Genomic DNA, 8072 nt, shown 5'->3' with positions numbered 1-8072 from the left:
CAGATCTAGAGACAGAGAAACAGCGATCAGACTGTCAATCCCCAGAGGGAAAGTAGGGGAGGGTGGGGGTAAGGGGGAGAGATTAATCAAAGGACTTGTATGCATACATATAAGCCAAACCAGTGGACACAGACAACAGGGGTATGAGAGCATGAGTGGGGGGGGGAGGTTGGGGGTTAATGGGGGGATGAGGACACATTTGTAATACCTTAACCAATAAGGAAATTAAAGATAAAAAGAAACAAACAGAGAGAACCCAAATAAATACAATCAGGAACAAAGGATGTGAAATAACAACTGATACTGAGAAGACTAATAAGGGCTAATTCCAATGTAACCCTGATATTTGGGGGGCTAGCAATCTGAATCCATGCCAGCAAGCCCAGTGTATATTCTAGATAACCTATAATTAAGTCCCTACCTTTTTCCCAGAAACTGGTCTTGCAGATCCTGTTACAGAGACCATAAAACTGTGAACAGTACACTGCCCCGGAGGGAGGTTTATTAACGCCCGCACCAGGCCAGACCATCATATATGGCCTCGAGACCCCCAACACCTGGGGGTCTTCTTGCAAAGCCCGTGAAAATGACTGGAAACATAATCCATATTTGCAGGACAAAGACCCAAGAAAGATATAAAAGAGAACCCCCCTGCATGTTACTTTACTCAGATTTGGAAAGTTATTCCCTGATTCTGCCAGGGTCAATAAACAATGTCACTTCTTTTCTCTAAAGTGTTGCTTGGTTTTTCTCTGGTCTTCTGCAACAATACCACAGAAATACAAAAGATTGTAAGCAAATACTATGAACAACTATATGCCAACAAGCTGGACAACCTGAATGAAACGTACAAATCCCTAGAAAAATGCAACCTTCCAAAACAGAACCAGGAAGAATCAGAAAGCCTGAATAGGCTGATAACAATGATGAAACTGAAGCAGGAAAAAACAAACAAATAAACAAAAAAAAACAAACAAAAAACAAACAACTCCCAGCAAACAAAAGCCAGGGCCAGGATGGCTTCACAAGGGAGTTTAACCAAATAGTCAAAGAAGAACTAACACCTATCATCCTCAAACTATTGCAAAAACTCCAAGAGGAAGGAATACTCTCAAGCTCTTTTCATGAGTCAAGGATTATCCTAATAACAAAAACAGATAAAGAGAATTTTAGGCCAATATTCCTAATGAACAGAGATGCTAAAATCCTCAACAAATATCAGAATATTGGATCCAGGAATACATTTAAAAAATCATACCTCATGACCAAATGGGATTTATCCAAGGGATTCAAGGATGGTACACTATTTGCAAATCAATAAATGTGATACATCACATAAAAACATTGAAAGACAAAAAATCACATGATCATAGCAATTGATGCAGAAAAAGCATTTCACAAAATCCAACAACAATTTTTATAAACACTCTCAGCAAAGTGGGAATAGAGGGATCATACCTCAACATAATAAAGGCAATATATGGCAAACCTACAGCCAACATCATACTCAATGGGCAAATCTGAAACCATTTTCCCTTAAAACAGGAACAGGACAGGGATGTCCACTTTCACCACTTATATTCAACATAATACTGGAAGTCCTAGCCACAGTGATCAGAGAAGAAGGAAAAATAAAAGGCATTCAAATTGGACAGGAGGATGTAAAACTTTCATTATTTGGAGATGACATGATATTGTACATAGAAAACCCTAAAGACTCCACCAAAAACTAGTAGATTTAACAAATGAATTTGGCAATGTAGCAGAATACAAAATTAACACCCAGAATGTTGGCATTTTTATGCAAAAATAATGAAATCTCAGAAAGAGAAACTCAAAAAGCAATCCCATTTACCATTGCAACATAAAAATTAAGATACTTAGGAATAAACTTAACGAAGTTTAAGACACTAAAATGGAAAACTACAGGACGTTGAAAAAAGAGATACAAGAAGATATAAACAAGTGGAAGGATATTCTGTGTTCATGGATTGGTAGAACTAACATCACTAAAATGTCCATACTACTGCCTGGCCAGCATTGCTCAGTGGTTGAGTGCCAACCTATGAATCAGGAGGTCACAGTTCAATTCCCGGTCAGGGCACATGCCTGGGTTGTAGGCTCAATCCCCAGTGTGGGGCCTGCAAGAGGCAGCCAATCAATGATTCTCTCTCATCACTGATGTTTCTATTTCTCTCTCCCTGTCCCTTCCTCTCTGAAATCAACACAAATACATATTTTTTAAAAATGTCCATAGCACCAAAAGCAATGTATAGATTCAATGCAATCCCTATTAAAATACCAACGTTATTTTTCACAGATCTACAATAAACACTCTGAAAATTTATGTGGAACCAAAAAAGACCCCCAATACCTGCAGCAATCTTGAGAAAGAAGAACAAAGTTGGAGGGATACCAATACCAGACATCAAGCCATACTAAAGGGTGTCCCAAAATTCACGTAAGAAGTAATTTTGATGAAAACACAGGTTTATAATTAAAAAATTATAAATTTTTATTGATTCATAAAGTATACAGTATAGGGTTTTGTATGGAATAGCATATCGGGCAAAATATCCACAGCGTGTCACTGTTTGGTGCAGATTTTGGGTTGGAGGCATCATCGGGCCATTCTTCTTCAAAAATGCGGCTGCTCAGGCAATAACAGTTAATGGTGCTCACTATCGCGACATGATAATCCAGTTTTTTGTGCCTAAATTGCAAGATATGGATGTGGACGACATATGGTTTCAACAAGATAGTGCCATCTGCCATACAGCCCAAGAAAAAATTCAATTACTGCATGAGTCATTTCCTGGTCGTGTAATTTCCCGTTTTGGTGATCAGAATTGGACGCCCAGATCATGCAATTTAATGCCGTTGGACTTTTTTCTTTGGGGTTTTTTGAAGTCTCAGGTTTATGCCAACAAGCCCATGACCACCCATGCCTTGAAGGAGGAAATTGAGCGCTGTATCAACAAAATTCAGCCACATTTATGCAAAATGGTCATGGAAAATTTCAACAAAAGAGTGTATATGTGCCAGCAAAGCCGTGGAGGCCATTTACCCGATATGCTATTCCATACATAACCCTATACTGTATACTTTATGAATCAATAAAAAATTTACAATTTTTAATTATAAACCTGTGTTTTCTATCAAAATTACTTCTTGCGTTAATTTTGAGACACCCTTTACAAAGCCACCATAATCAAAACAGCCTGGTACTGGCACAAGAACAGGCATATAGACCAATGGAACAGAATACAGAACCAAGAAATCTACCCAAGCCATTATGCTCAATTAATCTTCGATTAAGGAGACAAGAAAATACAATGAAGTAAAGACAGTCTCTTAAATAAATGGTGTTCTGATCAACGGACAGCTAAATGTAAAAAAAAAAAAAAATGAAACTAGGCCACCAACTTACACTATACATAAGAATAAACTCAAAATGGATAAAAGATTTAAATGTAAATCATAAAACCATAAAAATCTTCTATGACCTGCACAGCAAGGTTCAGAATCTGAAGGAGGGGCTGATGCACAAATGAAAAAGCTAGACAAAAATATGAATTATTAAGGGATGGGGGCCAGGTGGAGTCTTTTCCTTGAAGAGGTACACCGAGTCCTGGTCTAGTCCTCTTTTATTCAGTTTTAGGTACACATCTTGCCCTCAGTAAAGCATGGCAAACACGTAGCAGACAGGCAGTCTGAAAGGTCAATAAAGATCACTAAGGTCCAGTAAACATTTACTTGGAGGCTATCAGGTCAGGAAATTGCTTCGAGCCACCACAATCTCAACACGAACAATCATTGACTAGCGTAAGCCCTGCTAACGCTCAAGGTCCATCGGCCTCCCACATTCTTTGGTGCAAGTTCATGATAGTGTTGGTATGTGGTGGCTTCCCGGAAAAAAAAAAAAAAAAAAAAAAAAAAAAAAAAAAAAAAAAAAAAAAAAAAAAAACCTTGAAGAAAACGTAGGCAGAAAAATATCAGACATCTCATGTAGAAAAATTTTCACTGATACAATGCCTAGGACAAAAGAAACAAAGGAAAAAAAACACACACACACAAATGGGACTACCTTAAAAACTGCACAGCAAAAGGAACCAGCATCAAAATGAAAAGGGAACCCACTGTATGGGAGAACATATTTGCCATCTGATAAGGGGTTAATATCCAAAATATATAAAGTACTCATACAATTCAACAAAAGGAAGATTAACAACTCAATATAAAACTGGGCAGAAAACCTAAATAGATGCTTCTCCAAAGAAAACATACAAATGGCCAAGAAACATATGAAAAAATGCTCAATGTCACTAATCATCAGAGTGGTGCAAATTAAAAGAACAGTGAGGTACCATTTCACACCTGCCAGAATGGCTACCATCAATAAATCAACAAAGAACTGGCAAGGATTTGGAGAAAAAGGAACCCTCGTGCACTGCTGGTGGGAATGCAGACTGGTACAGCCACTATGGAACAGTGTGGAGTTTCCTCAAAAAATTAAAAATGGAACTGCCATTTGACCCACTGATCCCACTTCTAGGAATATATCCTTAGAAGCCTGAAACACCAATCAGAAAGAATATATGGTGAGAGGGGCAGAGGCTTGGACGAGGGGGGGGGGAAGTGGGGGAAAATGAGAGATATCTGTAATACCATCAACAATAAAAAATATATTTAAAAAAATTAAATGCTACCACCACTACCTAAAAAAAAAAAGAATATATGCAACCTTATCTTTATAGTAGTGTTATTTACAATAGCTAAGATCTGGAAACAACCCAAGTGCTCACCAGTAGATGAATGGGTTAAAAACCTGTGGTACATTTACACAATGGAATACTATGCAACTGCAAAAAAGGATAGAGGGACCCTTTGAGACAGGATAGAGGGACCTGGAGAGTACTGTGCTAAGTGAAATTACTCAGTCACAGAATGAAGTATCACATGGTCTCATTTATATGTGGAATCTGATGAACAAAATAGATCCAGAGACATGGAAGCATGCAACAGACTGAGGGTCCTCAGAGGGAAGGGGTGGGGGAGGGAAGAGATCAACCAAAGAACTTATATGCATACTAGAGGCTCAATGCATGAAATTCTTGCAAGAGTAGGCTTTCCTTACCCCAGCTGCCGGCACTGGTTTCCCTCTGGCACCCGGGACCCAGGCTTCCCTCACAGCCCCAGCTTCGTCTGGAAGGTTGTCCAGAAGGATGCCCAGTCTAATTAGCATATTATGTTTTTATTATTATAGATATGAATAACCCATGGACACAGACAATAGTTGGGTGAAGGCCTGGGGAGGGTATGGAAGTGAGGAGGAAGGGCATCACTGGGGGTTGGGGGGGAATCTGTAATCCTTTCAGCAATAAAGATAAATTTTTAAAAAACCTTTAAAGTCCTTGTTTACCAAATCCAAGATATGGCTATTTCATATTGCTTAATATTGACTTCTGTTTCTATTGATATTAGGTCACACTTTCTTGTTTCTTCATATTTGTACTAATGTTTATTTCATTTTTGGCCTTATGGATATATATTATAGAGACTGTAGTTTTTTGTTTTGTTTTGTTTTGTTTTGTTGTTTTGTTAGTTCATGTCTTTTATTAACCCAAATACAATTACTTGTCTTTTGGTTTGTTGAAGCAATAGGTCAGACAACACTTGCCACAATAATATCTGTCAAAGTGGCTGGCCATAAAAACTCCAGCACCACATTCATCTGAAGGGCACTCCAGACGAAAGCAACTGACTTTGCCATTATCATCCACTTTGTAGTATTTCAGGACAGCCAGATTATTCTTCTTTCTCTTATGCTTATTCTTCTTGGGAGTTGTGTAAGACTTCTTCCTTTTCTTAGCACCACTACGAAGTCGCAACACAAGATGGAGAGTGGACTCCTTTTGAATGTTTTAGTCAGACAGAGTACGTCTGTCTTCCAGTTGCTTGTCAGCAAAGATCAGGCTTTGCTGATCAGGAGGAATTCCTTCCTTATCCTGGATCTTGGCCTTTACATTTTCTATTGTATCTGAGGGTCCAGCCTTGAGAGTGATGGTCTTCCCCGTGAGGGTCTTCACAAAAATCTGCATCTTGGCAGCTACTCCACTGCAGATGGCAGATTGAAAAGCGAGATTGTAGATTTTGTTTTGGCCTCTGAAAAGTGTTGATTTTCATTCTAATTGGCAAATACAGTACTGGTTGATGCCATTGAACTTCAGGCACATGGTTTTACACTTTTTTTAAGGGTGGATCTGTTTCAATTTTTCCCTTAGTCTTAGGATAAGTCCCTTTATCTTTAGACATAGTCTTTACTTCAAAGTCAAGAGCCTTCTGGCATTTCAATGGAAAGTTTGGGGTATTTACCAAGAGCTATTTGCCCCTTTACTAGGCAGCACTCAGACTCTAAACTCTGTATGCACTGCAATGGGCAACAGCTGAAATCTCTGCTCAGGATTTTGAGCCTTTTAGCTGCTGCTTTCTTCCAGGTTCTTGGAGTATCCCCATGCATGTGAAGTTCAGATTCAGCTAAGGAATTTAGGGGCTCCTTCCACATTTGCCTTTCCCCAGACTTCCCTCTGCAATTTTCTGCTGCTATGGCAATTCCAAACTCTCCTCTGATACTTCAAGCCAAAATAATATGGCTTTCTGCTTGAATTTGAGCCATCCTGTGACAAAAACTTGGGAATGTTCTCAGGGGGAAAAGACATATTTTTGGACCTCAAGCAGTGAGATTCTCTTCTTTTTAAGGGTCAAATCTATTCCATTTTCTACCTCGCTTCATTCACGCAATCTTTAAGGCATTCTAATAGTTGGCAGTTTTGCAAATAGTAGTTTACAAAATATTTGTCTCTAGTTTATTATTGTTATCTGTGAGAAGGTAATCAGATAAAACCTATTCTGCCATTACTAGAACCAGAATTCTCCCTCACCCTCTCTTTTAACTCAAAGCCTCATTATCTCTGATGTAGGCTATTATAATAGACTAGAGGCCTAGTGCATGAAATTTTTGCACTGGGCGGGGGGCCTTCAGCCCAGCCTGAGCCCTCTCACAGTCCAGGACTCCCCAGGGGATCAGGCCTAAGCCAGCAGTCAGACATCCCTCTCACAGTCCAGGATTCCTTGCTCCTTACCACCCACCTGCTCGCTGCTCCTTACCGCTTGGTTCACTGCTCCTTAAGCGCTGCTGTGGTGGCAGGAGAGGCTCCCGCCACCACCACTGCACTCACCAGCTGTGAGCCTGGATTCTGGCTGAGGAGTACTCCCCCTGTAGAAGCACTACTCAGCCAGAAGCTGGGCTCGCTGCTCCTTTGCACTTATGCAGAGGTGGGAAAGGCTTCCACCACTGCTGCTGTGCTTGCCAGCTGTGAGCCCAGCTTCTGGCTGAGCAGTGCTCCTCCTGCGGGAGTGCACTGACCACCAGGGGGAAGCTCCTGCATTGAGCATCTGCCCCCTGGTGGCCAGTGTGCATCATAGCGACCCGTCATTCTGCCATTTAGTAGATTTGCATATTAGGGTTTTATTATATACTAGAGGCCTGGTGCATGATATTCATTCACAGGGGGTCCCTCAGCCCGGCCTGCACCCTCTCCAATCCAGGACCCCTTGGGGGATGTCGGACTGCTGTTTTAGGCCCAATCCTGTAGTCGGACATCCCTCTCACAATTCAGGACCGCTGGTTCCTAATTGCTCACTGTTATGCCCAGATTTCAAGATCCCCCAAGATAGACCACTAGGGAGCTGAGTCCGATGCAAAAGCATAGAGTCTTTTATTCAAGCCTGGGACTTGGTCCCCCCCCATGCCTCCATTACTGGATGCAAGAGAGAGCTCCGAGTCCCAAGGGAACAAAGAATTTATAGGGCTTGGGGTCGGGGGGTGGTGGCACACTCTGACCACTGATTTAGCCGATTCCGGTTGGTTGAGTGAGGGCCGGGGGCTAGTGACGCAAGGGAAGGGTGCAACTAGGGTCTGGTTACACAAAGACAGGGGGGTGGCTAGCATACTCTTGGCCTTGGGCTAGTTTCCCCCGCTTTCCCATTGGCTGAGATAAGGGCAGGCTGAG

At 41.0% G+C, this 8072-nt stretch overlaps 1 pseudogene; it reads right to left on the bottom strand.

Moving 5' to 3' along the window:
• Nucleotides 1-5587: 5587 nt before the first annotated feature.
• Nucleotides 5588-6138, bottom strand: LOC132223996 (ubiquitin-ribosomal protein eS31 fusion protein-like; annotated as a pseudogene).
• Between the last annotated feature and the right edge of the window lie 1934 nt (nt 6139-8072).

This window comes from Myotis daubentonii, chromosome X, assembly GCF_963259705.1.
Source record: "Myotis daubentonii chromosome X, mMyoDau2.1, whole genome shotgun sequence".
Lineage (NCBI taxonomy): Eukaryota > Metazoa > Chordata > Mammalia > Chiroptera > Vespertilionidae > Myotis > Myotis daubentonii.
This window is presented reverse-complemented; position numbering and strand designations above follow the sequence as displayed.